Here is a 24,025-nt window from a genome sequence, read left to right on the forward strand (position 1 = left end):
ATCAAACCACACATGATCATAAGTGGGAGAGGAGGTGTTCAGCTGCAAGAAGGTGTGAATGTCCACCCATAATACCTGAAAAATGGGTAAAAAAAAGGTGCGAATGCCCAACCATACATCATCAAAAGCAGGAGTGCATGTGTTCGGCTACAAGAAGGTGTGAACGTCCAACCAAAGTTTGTAAAAAGCAGTTAAGAAAAGGTTCGAATATCCAACCATACATAATCAAAAGCGGGAGCAGAGCTGTTCGACTGCAAGTAGGTGTGAATGTCAGATCATAATTTGCAGAAAGCTGATGAGAAAGGGTGAGAATGCCCGACTATACACCATCAAATGCGGTAGCGGAGTTGTTCGGCTGTGAGTAGGTGTGAATCTCCAACCATAATTGCTGAAAAATGTGTTAGAAAAGGTAAAAATGCCGGTCCATACATAATCAAAATCGGGAGAGGTGGTGTTCAGCTGCAAGAAGGTCTAAATGTCCATCAATAATTGCTAGAAAACATGAAAGAAAATTTTCGAACATCAAACCACACATGATCATAAGTGGGAGAGGAGGTGTTCAGCTGCAAGAAGGTGTGAATGTCCACCCATAATACCTGAAAAATGGGTAAAAAAAAAGGTGCGAATGCCCAACCATACATCATCAAAAGCAGGAGTGCATGTGTTCGGCTACAAGAAGGTGTGAACGTCCAACCAAAGTTTGTAAAAAGCAGTTAAGAAAAGGTTCGAATATCCAACCATACATAATCAAAAGCGGGAGCAGAGCTGTTCGACTGCAAGTAGGTGTGAATGTCAGATCATAATTTGCAAAAAGCTGATGAGAAAGGGTGAGAATGCCCGACTATACACCATCAAATGCGGGAGTGGAGTTGTTCGGCTGTGAGTAGGTGTGAATCTCCGACCATAATTGCTGAAAAATGTGTTAGAAAAGGTAAGAATGCCGGTCCATACATCATCAAAAGCGAGAGAGGTTGTGTTCGGCTGCAAGTAGGTGTGAATGTCCAGCCATAATTACTCACAAACGGGTAAGAAAAGGTAGTATTGCCAGACCATATATGATCAAAACAGGGAGCGGAGGTGGTTCAGCTGCAAGAAGGTTTGAATGTCCGACTAAAGTTCAAATATATTAAAGAAAGCGGGAGGAGAGGTCTTCGGATGAGAGTGGTTGAAAATATCCAACCATAATGTATAAAATGCGGTGAAAAAAGGTGTGATAGAACACTAAAAGGTGGAGCGGAAGTGTTCGGCTGCAAGAAGGTGTGAATGTCCGACTATATTTGGTGAAAAGCAGGTGAAGCAAGGTCTGAATGCCCAACCTTACATCATCAAAAGCAAGATCAGAGGTGTTTGGCTGCAAGAAGGCCATAGTTTGCCAAAAGCGGGTAAGGTGCGAATGTCCGACTAAATATCAACAAAATTTGGGGCGGAGGTCTTCGGATGCAAGTGGGTGTGAATGTCCGACTATATTTGGTGAAAAGCAGGTGAAGCAAGGTCTGAATGCCCAACCTTACATCATCAAAAGCGAGATCAGAGGTATTTGGCTGCAAGAAGGCCATAGTTTGCCAAAAGCTTGTAAGGTGCGAATGTCCAACTAAATATCAACAAAAGTGGGGGCGGAGGTCTTCGGATGCAGGTCGGTGTGAATATCCCACCATACAAGTATGGTGGAGAGGAAGCTGTGAATGGCCGACCATAGTAAAAGGCGGGTGAGAGAAGGTGCGAATGTCAAACCATACATAATCAAAACATGGAGCGGAGGTGTTCTGCTGTAAGAAGGTGTGAATGTCCAACCATAGTTGGTAAAAAGCGGGTAAGAAAAGGTTAAAATACCCGACTGTACACAATCAATAGCGGGAGCGGAGTTGTTCGGCTACTAAAAGGTGTGAAAGTCCGACTATGGTTTGTAAAAAGCGGGTAAGAAAAGGTGCGAATGCCCGACAATGTATGATCAAAAGAGGGAGTGGAGGTTTTCGGCTGCAAGAAGGTCTGAATGTCCAACCATAATTTGTAAAAACCGGGGAAGAAAAGGCTCGAAAGCCCGACTATACACCATCAAAAATGGGAGCGGAGGTGTTCAGCTGCAAGACGGTCTGAATGTCCATCAATAATTGCTAGAAAACATGAAAGAAAATTTTCGAATATCAAACTGCACATGATCATAAGCGGGAGAGGAGGTGTTCAGCTGCAAGAAGGTGTGAATGTCTACCCATAATTACTGAAAAATGGGTAAGAAAAGGTGCGAATGCCTAACCATACATCATCAAAAGAGGGAGCGGAGGTGTTCCGCTGTAAGACGGTGTGAATGTCCGACCATAGATGGTAAAAAGCGGGTAAGAAAAGGTTAAATTACCCGACTGTACACAATCAAAAGAGGGAGCGGAGTTGTTCAGCTAAGAGAAGGTGTGAAAGTCCGACCTTGGTTTGTAAAAAGCGGGTAAGAAAAGGTTCGTATGCCCGAATATACACCATCAAAAGCGGTAGCGGAGGTGTTCGGCTGCAAGATATTGTGAAAGTCCGACCAAAGTTTGTAAAAAGCAGTTAAGAAAAGGTTCGAATATCTAACCAAACATAATCAAAAGCGGGAGCAGAGCTGTTCGACTGGAAGTAGGTGTGAATGTCAGATCATAATTTGCAAAAAGCTGATGAGAAAGGGTGAGAATGCCCGACTATACACCATCAAATCCGGTAGCGGAGTTATTCGGCTGTGAGTAGGTGTGAATCTCCAACCATAATTGCTGAAAAATGTGTTAGAAAAGGTAAAAATTCCGGTCCATACATCATAAAAATCGGGAGAGGTGGTGTTCAGCTGCAGGAAGGTCTAAATGTCCATCAATTGCTAGAAAACATGAAAGAAAATTTTCGAAAATAAAACCACACATGATCATAAGTGGGAGAGGAGGTGTTCAGCTGCAAGAAGTTGTGAATGTCCATCCATAATACCTGAAAAATGGGTAAAAAAAAAGGTGCGAATGCCCAACCATACATCATCAAAAGCAGGAGTGCATGTGTTCGGCTACAAGAAGGTGTGAACGTCCAACCAAAGTTTGTAAAAAGCAGTTAAGAAAAGGTTCGAATATCCAACCAAACATAATCAAAAGCGGGAGCAGAGCTGTTCGACTGCAAGTAGGTGTGAATGTCAGATCATAATTTGCAGAAAGCTGATGAGAAAGGGTGAGAATGCCCGACTATACACCATCAAATGCGGGAGCGGAGTTGTTCGGCTGTGAGTAGGTGTGAATCTCCGACCATAATTGCTGAAAAATGTGTTAGAAAAGGTAAGAATGCCGGTCCATACATCATCAAAAGCGAGAGAGGTTGTGTTCGGCTGCAAGTAGGTGTGACTGTTCGACTAAAGTTTGTAAAAAGTGGGTAAGACAAGGTGAGAATGCCTGACAATGTATGATCAAAAGCGGGAGCGGAGGTGTTCAGCTGCAAGAAGGTCTAAATGTCCATCAATAATTGCTAGAAAACATGAAAGAAAATTTTCGAAAATCAAACCACACATGATCATAAGTGGGAGAGGAGGTGTTCAGCTGCAAGAAGGTGTGAATGTCCACCCATAATACCTGAAAAATGGGTAAAAAAAAAGGTGCGAATGCCCAACCATACATCATCAAAAGCAGGAGTGCATGTGTTCGGCTACAAGAAGGTGTGAACGTCCAACCAAAGTTTGTAAAAAGCAGTTAAGAAAAGGTTCGAATATCCAACCATACATAATCAAAAGCGGGAGCAGAGCTGTTCGACTGCAAGTAGGTGTGAATGTCAGATCATAATTTGCAAAAAGCTGATGAGAAAGGGTGAGAATGCCCGACTATACACCATCAAATGCGGGAGTGGAGTTGTTCGGCTGTGAGTAGGTGTGAATCTCCGACCATAATTGCTGAAAAATGTGTTAGAAAAGGTAAGAATGCCGGTCCATACATCATCAAAAGCGAGAGAGGTTGTGTTCGGCTGCAAGTAGGTGTGAATGTCCAGCCATAATTACTCACAAACGGGTAAGAAAAGGTAGTATTGCCAGACCATATATGATCAAAACAGGGAGCGGAGGTGGTTCAGCTGCAAGAAGGTTTGAATGTCCGACTAAAGTTCAAATATATTAACAAAAGCGGGAGGAGAGGTCTTCGGATGAGAGTGGTTGAAAATTTCCAACCATAATGTATAAAATGCGGTGAAAAAAAGGTGTGATAGAACACTAAAAGGTGGAGCGGAAGTGTTCGGCTGCAAGAAGGTGTGAATGTCCGACTATATTTGGTGAAAAGCAGGTGAAGCAAGGTCTGAATGCCCAACCTTACATCATCAAAAGCAAGATCAGAGGTGTTTGGCTGCAAGAAGGCCATAGTTTGCCAAAAGCGGGTAAGGTGCGAATGTCCGACTAAATATCAACAAAATTTGGGGCGGAGGTCTTCGGATGCAAGTGGGTGTGAATGTCCGACTATATTTGGTGAAAAGCAGGTGAAGCAAGGTCTGAATGCCCAACCTTACATCATCAAAAGCGAGATCAGAGGTATTTGGCTGCAAGAAGGCCATAGTTTGCCAAAAGCGGGTAAGGTGCGAATGTCCAACTAAATATCAACAAAAGTGGGGGCGGAGGTCTTCGGATAAAGGTCGGTGTGAATATCCCACCATACAAGTATGGTGGAGAGGAAGCTGTGAATGGCCGACCATAGTAAAAGGCGGGTGAGAGAAGGTGCGAATGTCAAACCATACATAATCAAAACAGGGAGCGGAGGTGTTCTGCTGTAAGAAGGTGTGAATGTCCAACCATAGTTGGTAAAAAGCGGGTAAGAAAAGGTTAAAATACCCGACTGTACACAATCAATAGCGGGAGCGGAGTTGTTCGGCTACTAAAAGGTGTGAAAGTCCAACTATGGTTTGTAAAAAGCGGGTAAGAAAAGGTGCGAATGCCCGACAATGTATGATCAAAAGAGGGAGTGGAGGTTTTCGGCTGCAAGAAGGTCTGAATGTCCAACCATAATTTGTAAAAACCGGGGAAGAAAAGGCTCGAAAGCCCGACTATACACCATCAAAAATGGGAGCGGAGGTGTTCAGCTGCAAGACGGTCTGAATGTCCATCAATAATTGCTAGAAAACATGAAAGAAAATTTTCGAATATCAAACTGCACATGATCATAAGCGGGAGAGGAGGTGTTCAGCTGCAAGAAGGTGTGAATGTCTACCCATAATTACTGAAAAATGGGTAAGAAAAGGTTCGAATGCCTAACCATACATCATCAAAAGAGGGAGCGGAGGTGTTCCGCTGTAAGACGGTGTGAATGTCCGACCATAGATGGTAAAAAGCGGGTAAGAAAAGGTTAAATTACCCGACTGTACACAATCAAAAGAGGGAGCGGAGTTGTTCAGCTAAGAGAAGGTGTGAAAGTCCGACCTTGGTTTGTAAAAAGCGGGTAAGAAAAGGTTCGTATGCCCGAATATACACCATCAAAAGCGGTAGCGGAGGTGTTCGGCTGCAAGATATTGTGAACGTCCGACCAAAGTTTGTAAAAAGCAGTTAAGAAAAGGTTTGAATATCTAACCAAACATAATCAAAAGCGGGAGCAGAGCTGTTCGACTGGAAGTAGGTGTGAATGTCAGATCATAATTTGCAAAAAGCTGATGAGAAAGGGTGAGAATGCCCGACTATACACCATCAAATCCGGTAGCGGAGTTATTCGGCTGTGAGTAGGTGTGAATCTCCAACCATAATTGCTGAAAAATGTGTTAGAAAAGGTAAAAATGCCGGTCCATACATCATCAAAATCGGGAGAGGTGGTGTTCAGCTGCAAGGTCTAAAAGTCCATCAATAATTGCTAGAAAACATGAAAGAAAATTTTCGAAAATAAAACCACACATGATCATAAGTGGGAGAGGAGGTGTTCAGCTGCAAGAAGTTGTGAATGTCCACCCATAATACCTGAAAAATGGGTAAAAAAAAAGGTGCGAATGCCCAACCATACATCATCAAAAGCAGGAGTGCATGTGTTCGGCTACAAGAAGGTGTGAACGTCCAACCAAAGTTTGTAAAAAGCAGTTAAGAAAAGGTTCGAATATCCAACCAAACATAATCAAAAGCGGGAGCAGAGCTGTTCGACTGCAAGTAGGTGTGAATGTCAGATCATAATTTGCAAAAAGCTGGTGAGAAAGGGTGAGAATGCCCGACTATACACCATCAAATGCGGGAGCGGAGTTGTTCGGCTGTGAGTAGGTGTGAATCTCCGACCATAATTGCTGAAAAATGTGTTAGAAAAGGTAAGAATGCCGGTCCATACATCATCAAAAGCGAGAGAGGTTGTGTTCGGCTGCAAGTAGGTGTGACTGTTCGACTAAAGTTTGTAAAAAGTGGGTAAGACAAGGTGAGAATGCCTGACAATGTATGATCAAAAGCGGGAGCGGAGGTGTTCAGCTGCAAGAAGGTCTACATGTCCATCAATAATTGCTAGAAAACATGAAAGAAACTTTTCGAAAATCAAACCGCACATGATCATAAGTGGGATAGGAGGTGTTCAGCTGCAAGGTGTGAATGTCCACCCATAATTCCTGAAAAATGGGTAAAAAAAAGGTGTGAATGCCCAACCATACATCATCAAAAGCAGGAGTGGAAGTGTTCGGCTACAAGAAGGTGTGAACGTCCAACCAAAATATGTAAAAAGCAGTTAAGAAAAGGTTTGTATATCCAACCAAACATAATCAAAAGCGGGAGCAGAGCTTTTCGACTGCAAGTAGGTGTGAATGTCAGATCATAATTTGCAAAAAGCTGATGAGAAAGGGTGAGAATGCCCGACTATACACCATCAAATGCGGGAGCGGAGTTGTTCGGCTGTGAGTAGGTGTGAATCTCCGACCATAATTGCTGAAAAATGTGTTAGAAAAGGTAAGAATGCCGGTCCATACATCATCAAAAGCGAGAGAGGTTGTGTTCGGCTGCAAGTAGGTGTGAATGTCCAGCCATAATTACTCACAAACGGGTAAGAAAAGGTAGTATTGCCAGACCATATATGATCAAAACAGGGAGCGGAGGTGGTTCAGCTGCAAGCAGGTTTGAATGTCCGACTAAAGTTCAAATATATTAAAGAAAGCGGGAGGAGAGGTCTTCGGATGAGAGTGGTTGAAAATTTCTGACCATAATGTATAAAATGCGGTGAAAAAAAGGTGTGATAGAACACTAAAAGGTGGAGCGGAAGTGTTCGGCTGCAAGAAGGTGTGAATGTCCGACTATATTTGGTGAAAAGCATGTGAAGCAAGGTCTGAATGCCCAACCTTACATCATCAAAAGCGAGATCAGAGGTGTTTGGCTGCAAGAAGGCCATAGTTTGCCAAAAGCGGGTAAGGTGCGAATGTCTGACTAAATATCAACAAAATTTGGGGCAGAGGTCTTCGGATGCAAGTGGGTGTGAATATCCAACCATACAAGTATGGTGGAGAGGAAGCTGTGAATAGCCGACCATAGTTTGGAAAAAGCGGGAAAGAAAAGGTTTGAATACCTGAACATACACCATCAAAAGAGGGAGCGGAGGTGTTCCGCTGTACGAAGGTGTGAATGTCCGACCATAGTTGGTAAAAAGCGGGTAAGAAAAGGTTAAAATACCCGACTGTACACAATCAATAGCGGGAGCGGATGTGTTCGGCTACAAGAAGGTGTGAAAGTCCGACCATGGTTTGTAAAAAGTGGGTAAGAAAAGGTGCGAATGTCCGACAATGTATGATCAAAAGAGAGAGCGGAGGTTTTCGGATACAAGAAGGTTTGAATGTCCCACCATAGTTTGTAAAAAGCGGGTAAGAAAAGGTTCGAATGCCCGACTATACACCATCAAAAGCGGGAGCAGAGGTGTTCCGCTGTAAGACGGTGTGAATGTCCGACCATAGTTGGTAAAAAGCGGGTAAGAAAATGTTAAAATACCCGACTGTACACAATCAATAGCGGGAGCGGAGTTGTTCGGCTACAAGAAGGTGTGAAAGTCCGACCATGGTTTGTAAAAACCGGGAAGAAAAGGCTCGAAAGCCCGACTATACACCATCAAAAAGAAGGTTTGAATGTCCATCAATAATTGCTTTAAAACAAGAAAGTAAATTTTCGAATTTCAAACCGTACATGATCATAAGCGGGAGAGGAGGTGTTCCGCTGTAAGACGGTGTGAATGTCCGACCATAGTTGGTAAAAAGCGGGTAAGAAAAGGTTAAAATACCCGACTGTACACAATCAATAGCGGGAGCGGAGTTGTTCGGCTACTAAAAGGTGTGAAAGTCCGACCCTGGTTTGTAAAAAGCGGGTAAGAAAAGGTTCGAATGCCCGAACATACACCATCAAAAGAGGGAGCGGAGGTGTTCCGCTGTAAGACGGTGTGAATGTCCAATCATAGTTGGTAAAAAGCGGGTAAGAAAAGGTTAAAATACACGACTGTACACAATCAAAAGAGGGAGCGGAGTTGTTCAGCTAAGAGAAGGTGTGAAAGTCCGACCATGGTTTGTAAAAAGCGGGTAAGAAAAGGTTCGTATGCCCGAATATACACTATCAAAACCGGAAGCGTAGGTGTTCGGCTGCAAGAAGGTGTGAACGTCCGACCAAAGTTTGTAAAAAAGCAGTTAAGAAAAGGTTCGAATATCTAACCAAACATAATCAAAAGCGGGAGCAGAGCTGTTCGACTGCAAGTAGGTGTGAATGTCAGAGAATAATTTGCAAAAAGCTGATGAGAAAGGGTGAGAAATCCCAACTATACACCATCAAATGCGGTAGCGGAGTTGTTCGGCTGTGAGTAGGTGTGATTCTCCAACCATAATTGCTGAAAAATGTGTTAGAAAAGGTAAGAATGCCGGTCCATACATCATCAAAAGCGGGAGAGGTGGTGTTCGGCTGCAAGTAGGTGTGAATGTCCATTAATAATTGCTTTAAAACATGAAAGAAAATTTTCGAATATCAAACCTTACATGATCATTAGCGGGAGAGGAGGTGTTCAGCTGCAAGAAGATGTGAATATCCACCCATAATTACTGAAAAATGGAAAGGAAAAGATGCGAATGTCCAACCATAAATCATCAAAAGCAGGAGTGGAGTTGTTCAGCTACAAGAAGGTATGAAAGTCCAACCATGGTTTTTAAAAAGCGGGTAAGAGAAGGTTCGAATACCCGAATATATACCATCAAAAGCGGAAGCGGGGGTGTTCGGCTGCAAGAAGGTGTGAACGTCCGACCAAAGTTTTTAAAAAGCAGTTAAGAAAAGGTTTGAATATCCAACCGAACATAATCAAAAGCGGGAGCAGAGCTGTTCGACTGCAAGTAGGTGTGAATGTCAGATCATAATTGCTGAAAAATGTGATAGAAAAGACTAGAATGCCGGACAATACATCATCAAAAGCGGGAGAGGTGGTTTTTCGGCTGCAAGTAGGTGTGAATGTCCAGCCATAATTACTCACAAACGGGGGAAGAAAAGGTAGTATTTCCAGACCACACATGATCAAAAGAGGGAGCGGAGGTTTTCGGCTGCAAGGTCTGAATGTCCAACCATAATTTGTAAAAATCGGGGAAGAAAAGGCTCGAAAGCCCGACTATACACCATCAAAAGCGGGAGCAGAGGTGTTCAGGTGCAAGAAGGTCTGAATGTCCGACCAATAATTCCTGAAAAATGGGTAAGAAAAGGTGCGAATGCCAAGTCATACATCATCAAAAGCAGGAGCGGATGTGTTCCGCTACAAGAAGGTTTGAATGTCCAACCATAGTAAGTAATAGGTGGGTAAGAAAAGGCTCGAATGCCCGACTATACACCATCAAAAGCGGAAGCGGAGGTGTTCGGTTGCAAGACGGTGTGAACGTCTGACCAAAGTTTGTAAAAAGCTTTAAGAAAATGTTCGAATATCCAACCAAACATAATCAAAAGCGGGAGCAGAGCTGTTCGACTGCAAGTAGGTGTGAATATCAGATCATAATTTGCAAAAAGCTGATGAGAAAGGGTGAGAATGCCCGACTATACACTATCAAATGTGGGAGCGGAGGTGTTCGTCTGTGAGTAGGTGTGAATGTCCGACCATAATTGCTGAAAAATGTGTTAGAAAAGGTAAGAATGCCGGACCATATATCATCAAAAGCGGGAGAGGTGGTGTTCGGCTGCAAGAAGGTGTGAATGTCCAGCCATAATTACTCACAAACGGGTAAGAAAAGGTACTATTGCCAGACCATATATGATCAAAACAGGGAGCGGAGGTGGTTCAGCTGCAAGAAGTTTTGAATGTCCGACTAAAGTTTGTAAAAAGCGGGTAAGACAAGGTGTGAATGCCCAACAATGTATGATCAAAAGAGGAGCGGAGGTTTTCGGCTGCAAGAAGGTCTGAATGTCCACCAGTAATTACTGAAAAATGGGTAAGAAAAGGTGCGAAAGCCCAACCGCACATGATCATAAGTGGATGAGAAGGTGTTCGACTGCAAGTAGGTGTGAATGTAAGATCATAATTTGTAAAAAGCGGGTAAGAAAAGGTAAGAATGCCCAACCATAAATTATCAAAAGCGGCAGCAGAGTTTCGGCTGGTATTTATCAATGTCTAGATAGATTTCAACAAAAAACAACGTTGTACTTTGCAGTAAAAGAAAGTGCAAATCAAAAGTTTTAGGAATCCGAGAATAAGCTTATTTTCATGAGTTCTGCACGATTTCGGATTTTATGTATAATATGAATTTCTTCACGCAAACTAAGTTAACACTGCTTTGTCCTTCATATGTACCCATTTCTACATATATTTCAAGCATAAACTTCCTCATATTACCCTGAATGAGAAAGAGCCACACTTGTGATTAAGCCATACCTCCCTTTTGAGGAGTTCTGTATGATTTGGGATTTTATCTATAAAATTAATTCCTTCACTCAAACTATGTTAAAACGGCTTTTACCTTCATATTTATCAATGTCTCGATAGATTTAAACAAAAAAACAACGTTGAACTTTGCAATAAAAGAATCAAATCAAAAGTTTTAGGAATCCGAGAATAAGCTTATTTTCATGAGTTCTGCACGATTTCGGATTTTATGTATAAAATGAATTCATTCACTCAAACCAAGTTAAAACTGCTTTTTCCTTCATATTTATCAATGTCTAGATCGACTTCAACAAAGAACAACATTGTATTTTGCAGTAGAAGAAAGAGCAACACTGAAGGATCAGGAATCCGAGAATAAGCTTATTTTCTTATGGGCAAGTGGGAACTGCTTTGTCCTTCATATTTATCAATGTGTAGATGGATTTCAACGTCTTCTACTGCAAAGTCCAATGTTTTTCTTTGTTGAAGTCGATCTAGACATTGATGAATATGGAAGGACAAAGCAGTTTTAACTTGGTTTGAGCAAAGCAATTCATTTTATAGCAAAATCCGAAATCGTGCAGAACTCAGGAAAGCAGGCTTATACTCGGATTCCTGAAACTTTAGATTTGCTCTTTCTTTTACTGCAAAGTACAACGTTGTTTTTTTGTTTAAATATTTCTAGACATGGTAAATATGAAGGACAAATCAGTTTTAACATAGTTTGAGTGAAGTAATGCATTTTATAAGCAAAATCCCAAATCATGCAGAACTCACGAAATGCTTTTTCTCGCTTTTCACTGCTTTTTACAAACTTTGGTCGGACGTTCACACCTTCTTGCATCCGAACACCTCCGCTTCCGCTTTTGATGATGTATATTCGGGCATTCGAACCTTTTTTTACCCGCTTTTTACAAACCATTGTCGGACTTTCACACCTTCTTGCAGCCGAACACCACCTCTCCCGCTTTTGATGATGTATGGTCCAGTATTCTTACCTTTTCTAACACATTTTTCAGCAATTATGGTCGGACATTCACACCTACTCACAGCTGGACACCTCCGCTCCCGCTTTTGATCATACAATGTCTGGACATCGCTCCTTGTCTTACCAGCTTTTTACAAACTTTAGTCGAACATTCACACCTTCTTGCAGCTGAACACCTCCGCTCCCCCTTTTGATGATGTATAGTCGGGCTTTCGAGCCTTTTCTTACCCGGTTTTTACAAATTATGGTTGGACATTCAGACATTGCAGCCGAACACCTCCGCTCTCTCTTTTGATCATACATTGTTGGGCATTCGCACCTTGTCTTACCCGCTTTTTACAAACTATAGTCAGACATTCACACCTTGCAGCTGAATCTCCGCTCCCTGTTTTGATCATGTATGGTCTGGCAATACTACCTTTTCTTCCCCCGTTTGTGAGTAATTATGGCTGGACATTCACACCTACTTGCAGTCGAACAGCTCTGCTCCCGCTTTTGATTATGTTTGGTTGGATATTCGAACCTTTTCTTAACTGCTTTTTACAAACCATGGTCGGACTTTCACACCTTCTTGTAGCCGAACAACTCCGCTCCCGCTATTGATTGTGTACAGTCGGCTATTTTAACCTTTTCTTTCCCGCTTTTTACCAACTATGGTCGGACATTCACACCGTCTTACAGCGGAACACCTCCGCTCCAGCTTTTTATGGTGTATAGTCGGGCATTCGAACCTTTTCTTACCCGCTATTTACAAACTATGGTAGGACATTCAAACCTTCGTGTATCCGAAAACCTCCGCTCTCTCTTTTGATCATACATTGTCGGACATTCGCACCTTTTCTTACCCGCTTTTTACAAACCATGGTCGGACTGTCACACCTTCTTGTAGCCGAACACATCCGCTCCCGCTATTGATTGTGTACAGTCGGGTATTTTAACCTTTTCTTACCCGCTTTTTACCAAGTATGGTCGGACATTCACACCTTCGTACAGCGGAACACCTCCGCTCCCTCTTTTGATGGTGTATGTTCGGGCATTCAAACCTTTTCTTACCCGCTTTTTCCAAACTATGGTCGGCTATTCACAGCTTCCTCTCCACCATACTTGTATGGTGGGATATTCACACCCACTTGCATCCGAAGACCTCCGCCCCCACTTTTGTTGATATTTAGTCGGTCATTCGCAGCTTACCCGCTTTTGGCAAACTATGGCCTTCTTGCAGCCAAACAACTCTGATCTTGCTTTTGATGATGTAAGGTTGGGCATTCAGACCTTGCTTCACCTGCTTTTCACCAAATATAGTCGGACATTCACACCTTCTTGCAGCCGAACACTTCCGCTCCACCTTTTAGTGTTCTATCACACCTTTTTTTTCACCGCATTTTATACATTATGGTTGGAAATTTTCAACCACTTTCATCCGAAGACCTCTCCTCCCGCTTTTGTTAATATATTTGAACTTTAGTTGGACATTCAAACCTTCTTGCAGCTGAACCACCTCCGCTCCCTGTTTTGATCATATATGGTCTGGCAATACTACCTTTTCTTACCCGTTTGTGAGTAATTATGGCTGGACATTCACACCTACTTGCAGCCGAACACAACCTCTCTCGCTTTTGATGATGTATGGACCGGCATTTTTACCTTTTCTAACACATTTTTCAGCAATTATGGTCGGAGATTCACACCTACTCACAGCCGAACAACTCCGCTCCCGCATTTGATGATGTATAGTCGGGCATTCTCACCCTTTCTCATCAGCTTTTTGCAAATTATGATCTGACATTCACACCTACTTGCAGTCGAACAGCTCTGCTCCCGCTTTTGATTATGTTTGGTTGGATATTCGAACCTTTTCTTAACTTCTTTTTACATATTTTGGTTGGACGTTCACACCTTCTTGTAGCCGAACACTTCCACTCCTGCTTTTGATGATGTATGGTTGGGCATTCACACCTTTTTTTTGCCCATTTTTCAGGAATTATGGGTGGACATTCACACCTTGCAGCTGAACACCTCCTATCCCACTTATGATCATGTGCGGTTTGATTTTCGAAAATTTTCTTTCATGTTTTCTAGCAATTATTGATGGACATGTAGACCTTCTTGCAGCTGAACACCTCCGCTCCCGCTTTTGATCATACATTGTCAGGCATTCGCACCTTGTCTTACCCACTTTTTACAAACTTTAGTCGAACAGTCACACCTTTTTGCAGCCGAACAACACCTCTACCGCTTTTGATGATGTATGGTCCAGCATTCTTACCTTTTCTAACACATTCTTCAGCAATTATGGTCGGACATTCACACCTTGTCGCAGCCAAACACCTCCGCTCCCTGTTTTGATCATGTATGGTTGGACATTCGCACCTTTTCTCACCCGCTTTTTGCAAACTATGGTCGGCCATTCACAGCTTCCTCTCCACCATACTTGTATGGTGGGATATTCACACCCACTTGCATCCGAAGACCTCCGCCCCCACTTTTGTTGATATTTAGCCGATCATTCGCACCTTACCCGCTTTTGGCAAACTATGGCCTTCTTGCAGCCAAAAACCTCTGATCTCGCTTTTGATGATGTAAGGTTGGGCATTCAGACCTTGCTTCACCTGCTTTTCACCAAATATAGTCGGACATTCACACCTTCTTGCAGCCGAACACTTCCGCTCCACCTTTTAGTTTTCTATGGGGCATTCACACCTTTTTTTACACCGCATTTTATAAAAACACCACAGGAACACCGTATTGAGGCTTTGTTCTGACCGCTCATTCGGTGTCGCGTTTCTTTCAAGCAATTCTCCTGGTTAGCCCGCACTCGGCTCGCTCCCAGAGCCGTGTTAAAGTCTGCTTCGCATTCACTCTCTTTTCTCAGCAGATTAAAAGAAACTTCCATCCTGCACCGCTGTTTGCTTTTTCACAAGAGCAGAGGAGAGCGCACCGTTCCCAGCGGCACTGCAGTACCGGGTCGATGCTTGGAGTGAACGGAGCAAGCTCCTTTTTCAACTCCTATTGATAAAAATCCATTTAATATGTAGTCCTCGCATAGACATATCACATATTAAACTGATAAGTACAGATACTACACTTGATCTTAGCCAAAAGGCCGAGAAGCGATATCTGTCCACTGGTTCACGTCCGAGGGCCCTTCCTGGCACAATGCGCACTTGTAGCGGTGTTCTTTTTATGGCCATAGTGTCACTTTGCACCTCCGCCCACCCGCTGCACTGAGCACTCTTCAACCCTTTTAAATGGTATAACTTTACACTACCGCACGCTCCAGCGAGCACCATTCAAGCAACATCGGCACAGTCGCAACAAGTAAGGCGACTCTACTCAGAGAAGTCACTCTGCACAGTAAGAAGATTTCTTTTGCACAGACAGAAAGGGCTTCACCCGCAAAGGTAAAGCCTGCCAAAAATAGAAACAATTCATTAGTGCTGCTCTCCACGGAAGTCTTTAGTAAAAGGCGAAAGACTTGTACATTATGAAGAGAAACCAGTGTACGATTATCCATCACTGCGGGAGCAGGGCATCAGGCTAGTTGGCATAGCCACCTTCCCCATGGTGAGCTTTGCTTGGTTGAGACGCTTGCTCCCCCCCCTTGCTCCTCGGCTGACCAAGTAGGAACAATCGGGCCCTATTCGATGGCTGCCTTGTCTTTTACTCTGTGCAAAAGACAAGGCAGCCACAAACAACACAGGAACACCGTATTGAGGCTTTGTTCTGACTGCTCATTCGGTGTCGCGTTTCTTTCAAGCAATTCTCCCGGTTAGCCCGCACTCGGCTCGCTCCCAGAGCCGCGTTAAAGTCTGCTTCGCATTCACTCTCTTTTCTCAGCAGATTAAAAGAAAGTTTCATCTTAGGCTCCCTGAAACTTCCATCCTGCACCGCTGTTTGCTTTTTCACAAGAACAGAGGAGAGCGCACCATTCCTAGCGGCACTGCAGTACCGGGTCGATGCTTGGAGTGAACGGAGCAAGCTCCTTTTTCAACTCCTATTGATAAAAATCCATTTAATATGTAGTCCTCGCAAAGAGGACATATCAGACATTAAACTGATAAGAACAGATACTACACTTGATCTTAGCCAAAAGGCCGAGAAGTGATAACTGTCCACTGGTTCACGTCCGAGGGCCCTTCCTGGCACAATGCGCACTTGTAGCGGTGTTCTTTTTATGGCCATAGTGTCACTTTGCACCTCCGCCCACCCGCTGCACTGAGCACTCTTCAGCCCTTTTAAATGGTATAACTTTACACCACCACACGCTCCAGCGAGCACCATTCAAGCAACAACTTTGCACTCCAGCATCGAACATCGGCACAGTCGCAACAAGTAAGGCGACTCTACTCAGAGAAGTCACTCTGCACAGTAACAAGATTTCTTTTGCACAGACAGAAAGGGCTTCATCCGCAAAGGTAAAGCCTGCCAAAAATAGAAACAACTCATTAGTGCTGCTCAACGTTGTACTTTGCAGTAAAAGAAAGAGCAAATCTAAAGTTTCAGGAATCCGAGAATAAGCTTACTTTCATGAGTTCTTCACGATTTCGGATTTTGCTATAAAATGAATTCCTTCACTCAAACTAAATTAAAACTGCTAAACCGCTAATCTGTTACATACAAGGCAGATGTCAAATTCACCGAAATAGGATCTAAGGGTATTTGGCCAATCGAGCTGTAGCAGCTTCGGTAAAAGAGTATAAGTTGAAGAGTTTGTGAATAAAGGTGTGCGCACACATAGTGAGTTGTAGGAAAATAGGCAGGGAGCAATGCCGGCTGGGGTATATGTTCTTGTATGTTGTCTGACTGTTTAATTTGAATGTGTTGTGTAAGTGTCCTGTTGAATGTTACATGTTTGGGCTTTGACACGCTTCACTGTGGTTGTTAACTGTGTGGTGTGTCCTGAAATGTTATATGTTTGGGCTGTGTGACATGCTTAATGCTTTTCAGTAGAAACCCACTTATTCATATATAGCAACTGACAACATAAGAAGTCCGGACATACTTTGATAGTAGTTGTAGAAGTATCCTTATTGATAATAGATAAACTAATTCATAGTGATAGAACAGTGGATGAACAGGTGCCTGCACATGTCTCATGAAAATAAAATGGGTGTATGATTGCTGACGGCAGAGCAATACTGCCAAACTTATGAGTTCTTGTGGCAAACTTGATTCAGTGTCTTGACGTGTATACGCTGTTTCGCTGACTTGTCACAAGAAACAAAGTGTGTTTGATAAGATCCGACCATTTTATTACGGGAGGATCAGTATGTATGGATTCTGATGTGACTGATAAACCCATTCGTATCTTAAGCATAATCTAATACGTGAGACAACGCCCTGGCACACAATCAAAAAAAAAAGAGAGAGAGCGGTTTTGTGTCCCCACAGTCCATAATGTAGAAAAGAGAGAAAAAAGCCTTTCTGATTTGGTGTGTGTGCTCACAGTGCAGAGTGTAGAGAAAAGAGAGAAAAGAAAGCCGTTTTGGTGTCACGGGTGTTGTGACTTACACACACACATTTCTGAATTGAGAAAGGAAATTATTTTAGAGAAAGCACTAGAGTTTAGATCCCACATTTGTTGATAGGCATTCATTTAATTTTTCTTTTAATCAGTTTTAAAGTGAATACTAACTGAGAAATGAAAAAGGTGAAGAGTTTAGAAGCTTGGTTCAAGAGCAAAACTTGGTTTATGATCAGCTGAGTCTCTAAACAGAACAGCAAAGGGCTTCATCGAACATTTAAAAAAGATTCAGATTGTTAGAATATCCAGAATTTATAGGAATGGTGGTGATTACTCTTATTTTCTAGAATGGAAATAACTGCACCATGTCTGTTTTATGAATTTAAGGGGCTAAAAAGTTTTGTTCTCGTTTTTCTATGATTAACCGAATGTATGTGAGAGTCCAAACAGACAGAAGGGTTACGGCCGAGCGCTGGACCTTCCAAAAAAGATGAGACAGGCTGGACCTGTGCCATACTAGTTAAGACCTGCCTGTGGATAACAGGTTCTTTAAACTCTCACACAAACAAACTCACACACGTTCGCACACATACACCCATACACACACATTCTTGAACTTGCTGCAAGATGAAACATTTGCATTAACTGACTCCAGCAACTCTGAGTCTCATTGAGAGACTTTTCTCAACAATTGGGTCCTCAAACCAGATCTCAACGTTTTTTCCGCTTTCCAGGGTCGGAGCTGAAACCGTGCACGGGGGAGTCCAGTACTCCTAATGAAAGACCCCCTGCTGAATTGCGGTAATTAGGGGCCAGTGTCCACTGAAAGGGGGAAAAAGGGACGAGATCGTACTTTTGAATCAATGGCCAGAAGCCATTGGCAGTGCAGGCATCAACAATAATGGTGTTATTTCACCCATTAACACTTAAGGTACCTCATGCAGTGGCTGTGATATGGTTACTTAACAAAATATCTTTACCAGACATCTCTCCTACATAACAGTTCTTCTTTCACAGCCACACCTTGTTGTCGAGAGATGTGCTACACTTAATCCATCCAAACTGCTTCCTACCCCACAGATGGAAAGCCTCATGATTGCATGTCAGAAATAACCATCAGTGTTTTACCCAGGCCAGACTTAACTGATATACCTTATGAAAATGCAGAAATAACTATATTTATTCAACAGGTCAAGCAAAAACCCTGATGGCACAAATGCTACAGGATTTGCAGTAGTAACAGAAACTGAAGTTTTCTTAAAACAACCACTACCAAAAAATTACTCTGTTCAAGCAGTCGAATTGGTAGCTTTAACTGAAGCTTGTAAATTAAATAACAAAAAGGTTGTTAACGTTTACACTGACAGTCAGTATGCCTTCTCAACTGTACATGTGTTAACACAGCATTGGAAAAACAGGTATGTTGACATCCACAGCTAAATGTATAAACTACAAATATTTTAGCATTATTAGATGTTATTCAATTGCCATCTACAATAGACTCGTATGAATGACCGGAAGGAAAACCATACTGCCAAAGAATTTGTTTAAATATGCTGCAGTATTGAGTCTCAACAGGAGGGATGGAAGCAATAATGAACAAGGTTTTTACAGCATATGGTTTTACTAATTATTGAATTTTTTTTTTTAGAATAAATAAATGAATAAAGTTTTGTCTAGCAGGTCAAATATGTGCAAAATACATTCCACAGGGCAATCTAAGACCAAAACGAAGATAATTCCCTAAGCCAGTGTATCTTTTTCAACATATTTGTTTGGATTTCATTATTTCATTATTGTGTAGATTTCATTGAACTAAATTAATGTTAAGGGAAACGATTCTGCTCAGTGACAACAGAGGTTTTTACCAAATGGTCTGAAATATTTAAAAAATCACGCGTAAAATAACTCATTTCTAGATTTGAAATTCCTGAAAAGATCTTCAGTGATAATTTGACACACTTTGTAAACTATGTCATCTCACTGATGGCAAAGAACTTAAAATAGATCTTAGAAACCACTGTGATATAGAAGGTTTCGCTAACACATTGGAATTGTTTTACTATTTACATATGCATGTGCAGTGAAGAATTGCTTGCTGCTGATAAATGCAAAGAAGAACAGCTTACACATAGATGCTCACATATAGGCTGCTGAATGCAATGAAGACCTGCTTATCCAGTAAATTTCAATGTCAATGTGTAATATTCAATTAGGATTTGCAAAACAGTGAAGTTAAACAATGAATGGGTCCATAGTCGGTATGAGAAGACTACAGGAATATTTACCTGGGTGTACGTTCAAACAGAGATGAGAAAATTGCGATAAATTATTGTTTGTTTGTTTGTTAGTATGTATATGAATGTTATGTGTATAAACTGTGTTGAGTTGTAGTTACTCAGTAGTGTCTCAGTGAAACAACCGACGGGGGAAGCCTTGCGGTGACAACAAAAGCAGTGTTTTACTGATCAGTCAAGTTGCTCCAGTGTACTCCATACAAACTGGTTGGCTACTGAAGGGATAGAAAATGGCGAATACTTGTTTTAAAGCAAAAAAGGAATTAGATGGGAAAAATACATGTTTTAACGGAACCCAGACAATACTATATAGATGTCGCCACTGAAGTAAAGAACATTTACGTGGGATGGTGTGAGGGTCCTCGTTTGGCTGACGTTCGCCGATATGCTCGCCATGCTCAGAACCAAGTTGAGACGCGTAAGACAACCAAAAGGGACAAGTGTGAAAAGGAGCTGCATTTATCAACCATGACCATGTATTACGCAGTGGGTGTAAACAGAGGACGAGGCCGAAGTCGAAGACGTGGACGTGTGGGAGAGGAGGTCGAAATGGGCCACGCCAGAGCTATGATCCGAATATTTGTTTTTACTGTGGCCAGACTGGACACTGGAAGAAGGACTGTCCACAGCTAAAAAGTGATGAAATTGGGCAAAAGGCTGACTGAGGGTGGGAGGCAGGTTCTGGACGTCACGCGGCAGCGGAGCCTCCACTAATGGGTGATAGCACAAACACACTCACACATTTTTCCTGCTCTGTGTAGTGAAGCAACGCTTGCCGACTGTGATTCACGTAGTAAAGTTTTGCATGCTTTTTCAGTCCTAGAGCAAAGATATTTCTCTCAGAATATAGGAACTTATGTTCATCAGTAGTGACGTCAGGGGAGTTTGATTGTCCTCCAAAGTTAAGTGGAAACCACGTTTACTGTATGTCTGCATCAGGCCAGGTTGTGAAGGAGAAAATGACAATGCCCATTGCGTGTTGTCACTCCCGATGAGCTCTCCTTCAAACACTCATTTTTGTTATCAGAGTTGTGTCCCATTAACCTGATGGGCTGTGATCTCATGTGTAAATTAGGCATTATTTTAACTTCTACACCAGAGGGTGTTAAGGTTATGTTACAGCCTGACAGTTTTCACAGCAGTGCAGTTTGATTCATTGGCACTTACATATGCTTATGAGTGGAAACTTCCCAGCTCTCCTTTTTCACAACAACTAGTGGAAGAAGCAAAAGCGTTAGTTTCACCCCTTTCTGATTTCATGCAACCTACTGATTTGCACTGCACATCACACATTTCTTTGGGGCCTGACAATGACTATGAGAAGAAGTGAAAAAATATGTGCGCCTACTTTATTGGCTGTGTCGCTCACTCCAGAGCACTTCGATTTTTTTAATGTTTGTGGTACTCGCCCTCACATTTCCTTGGCCAAACGTACACACTGGCAGTGACAAGGTGTGGGAGAGTTTGTTGCTACATGTCAGAAAGAAATGGAGTGGACTGTTTCACCTGCTGATCCAAATTTGATGTTTTCTGAACGATTGTCAGCATACAAAAAAACATTTTTGAGTACAATGCATTGTCAAAGAACTGTGGACTTAATTCCTACCACAGAATCACATTTTGAAGCATGTTTTTTATCTGAAACAGATTTGTCTTCGATACCCATGTTGGCTGAAGTGCCCAATGATCTTTGGGCTAAGAGCAAATATGATGTGGGGTTGATAAAAGGCTGTGAACCAGTAATTGTCACCCCTAAATCAGACTTTTGTCCATGTAAAAAACAATACCCTTTTAAGCCTGAAGCAATTAAAGGGATTAAACCTGTTTTTCAATCTTTTCAGAAAACAGGCGTTATTGTTCCTTTTGAAAATTCACCTGTGCTTACTCCATTGTTTCCTGTTAAAAAGATTAAAGATGCTGGCCAGTGTTGAGGTCAACCTGTACCTCTTTCCGAGTCCGTTGATGCAGTGAAGGAGGAAGACAGAGGAGACGATATAAGAATCATCACAGTTTTATTTGCGCAGTTTGCAAAGTGCGGAGAGCAGTTCAGTACAATGCATGCGAACAGCACAAAGTACGGAAAAGCTCTGTCTTTGTCTAGGGGTGTGATGTTATATAGACTTGAGTTCAGTCTCCGCCTTATGAGATGTGTGTGCGTCAATATCTTATCTCTTCCTCTATGTGTGTGCGTGTGTGTACTGGTATAAGGCGTTACTTTCAGAAGACCGTTGTGGGTGCGGTCCTAGTTTTACAACATGTTGTTCTCAGAGATATTTCCTTATCAGGCTGCTGTGCAAGCACAGAAATGAGCAAGCCAGTTATACAGGATATCACCTTATACAGCTATCCTCACTCACAATACCCCCTTTTGATCTCTATTAAGAGATCACACAAATGGCTGAGTAACAATACATGACTAAAAATAAATTGAAAAACCCCACGCCCCCTTTTGATAACAACAAGATGATCACACAATCTCCGACATTCTGATGATATCATCTTCATCTGTATCAGGATCGGGAGGGTTCAGCAGTGGCATTACCAAAGGGGAGGGAGCCTTCCCCTCTATAGTGGTAGTTATAAGTCTAATGGCAAGTGAACGAATACATGGGATACAGCAGCAACCACAAGTCACCAAAATAGCGACGAATATAGCAAGAGATACAAAAAGTGACATTATCAGAGTCTTCCATTTCCCAAACACCTTGGTCAGCCATTCATCCAGCGGATTGTCAATCCCCGAGTGTTCATGCATTGTTTTAGAGAGCGTGCGCAAACCTTGTAGGGCTTTCGATACCGAACCATCTGGAGCCGTATTATTGGGGATAAATGTGCAACACATATCACCAAACATGGCACAAACACCACCTTTTTCCGCTAACAACATGTCTAAGGCCATCCTATTTTGCACCGCCATGAGCGAGGTGGGAGCTGTCTGTTCTGCCAAACCTGCAACAGCATCCCTGGTCAAATTGGTCAGTCGCAACACGTTATAATGTACATAATTAATCCGATCCACATTTTTATTCGGAGTCACCGGAAAGAAGGCCGCTATAATAGGAATATTCTCGAATCCTGCCGCAACTTGATCCGCCAATTTAAATTCGTTAGGAACTCCACGTGGTACTCCAATAGCATCCATGTAGGTGGGGTTATCAACTGATAAATCAAAATTGTGTGTGCTGCGCCGTGTAAGAATATGGCGACGTCGTCGGCGAGTCAAAGCCGCACTGCTGTCCCGTTCCCCATGTAAATGTCTTAACCTATCTCCTAACAGGATAAGAGGAGTACGTAATCTGACCATCGCGCAAACCCCCCTGCTGTGAGGTGGGACCCTGACATGTAATTTAGGTTGACCACAATAGAAATACAATCCTGCTCTCGCCCACCCTCCTAATTCATTACCTGGCCTCATCCCCCGACACCATGAGGGATCTATAGCGCCTAACTGAACATCGGGTGATGGCTTGGTATGATTAACCGTGCAGCGCGGGGTTGTAATGTTAAAGCACACATACGAACCATTACCCTTCTCTGGCGTAAATGGGCCAACTATAGTCTTGTTGCTAATTGGTGGGAAAAGACTGCCCAGAGTCTGGCAGCTTGTATCTCTGCCCCAAGTTAGATTCATCATACATTGATACCCTGATGTGTCATTAGTAATTAGAGGAGCTGGGACGGTAACCAGTTTAGGGCGCGCAGACGCACAGGCCACCCAATCTCCTTTACTATTTTCCTGAGCAGTTTGAGCTACCCAAGATAGCCATAAATTTTCCTCTGAGACGCCAGTGGCCATACGCACTACATCTGCGGGTTTCAGTTGAGCAAAGTCAATTACCTTAAACTTAGAATTGCTGTCTTGGATTACCGATTCGGCCAGTTTCTTATCCTGTCCAACTGGTGGGTTTACAGTTGTGTCTGGCGAAGGGGTGCTAGTTAAATTGACTGGTGGTGTGATGAAATTGACTTTTACAAAAGCCTGAGGGTCATTACCTGAGGTCTCCACCCCGAGAATGAAATACACTGTTTTGTCATGATTTTGCCCTTCCGGGTGAAATCCGCCTGTCATTTTATCAATTGATAACATGAGAGGGTTCAGACCTTGCTTATCATTAACCCATCCTTCTCTGGCTAAGGCGACTTTCGCAGCTTTGGTTGCATTCCCATACGTATAAGTGGGCGTCCATGGCCCTGTATAACCCACCGCCTGACCCCACGAGTGGCACAGACGCTTCCACCACGTGGAGCCACCTGGCGTTCGGCGCCTTGCGCAATCTTCACTTACAAAGGAGTCAGCACAGAGATAAACATCATATCCTCTCCAACCCGCTGCATTGCCTCCGCATTTAATAACGTCGCACAAATCGAATTGAAACGCTGTGGTGGAGCCTACTGTGTAATTCAACTCCAAGCCGCCATATTGGTTCAAACAAAAATCTTGTTTTTGAGTTTGTCGTTTGGGTCGTTTGTGTGCAGGACTGGGTTCACATAACCAGAAGAT

The 24,025-nt window shown here is 42.7% G+C and overlaps 3 non-coding genes across 3 annotated transcripts; all 3 read right to left on the bottom strand.

Moving 5' to 3' along the window:
• Positions 1-14,690: 14,690 nt before the first annotated feature.
• On the bottom strand, positions 14,691-14,878 carry LOC140275989 (U2 spliceosomal RNA). The gene has a single exon (XR_011908683.1). It is a non-coding gene; the product is annotated as a U2 spliceosomal RNA (small nuclear RNA).
• Positions 14,879-15,153: 275 nt separating this feature from the next.
• LOC140275829 (U5 spliceosomal RNA) lies at positions 15,154-15,267 on the bottom strand. Its single transcript, XR_011908541.1, has one exon. It is a non-coding gene; the product is annotated as a U5 spliceosomal RNA (small nuclear RNA).
• A 411-nt stretch (positions 15,268-15,678) lies between these two features.
• Positions 15,679-15,869, bottom strand: LOC140275924 (U2 spliceosomal RNA). The gene has a single exon (XR_011908625.1). It is a non-coding gene; the product is annotated as a U2 spliceosomal RNA (small nuclear RNA).
• Positions 15,870-24,025: the final 8,156 nt, after the last annotated feature.

This window comes from Leuresthes tenuis, unplaced genomic scaffold, assembly GCF_036924035.1.
Source record: "Leuresthes tenuis unplaced genomic scaffold, fLeuTen1.0.hap1 SCAF_18, whole genome shotgun sequence".
NCBI lineage: Eukaryota > Metazoa > Chordata > Actinopteri > Atheriniformes > Atherinopsidae > Leuresthes > Leuresthes tenuis.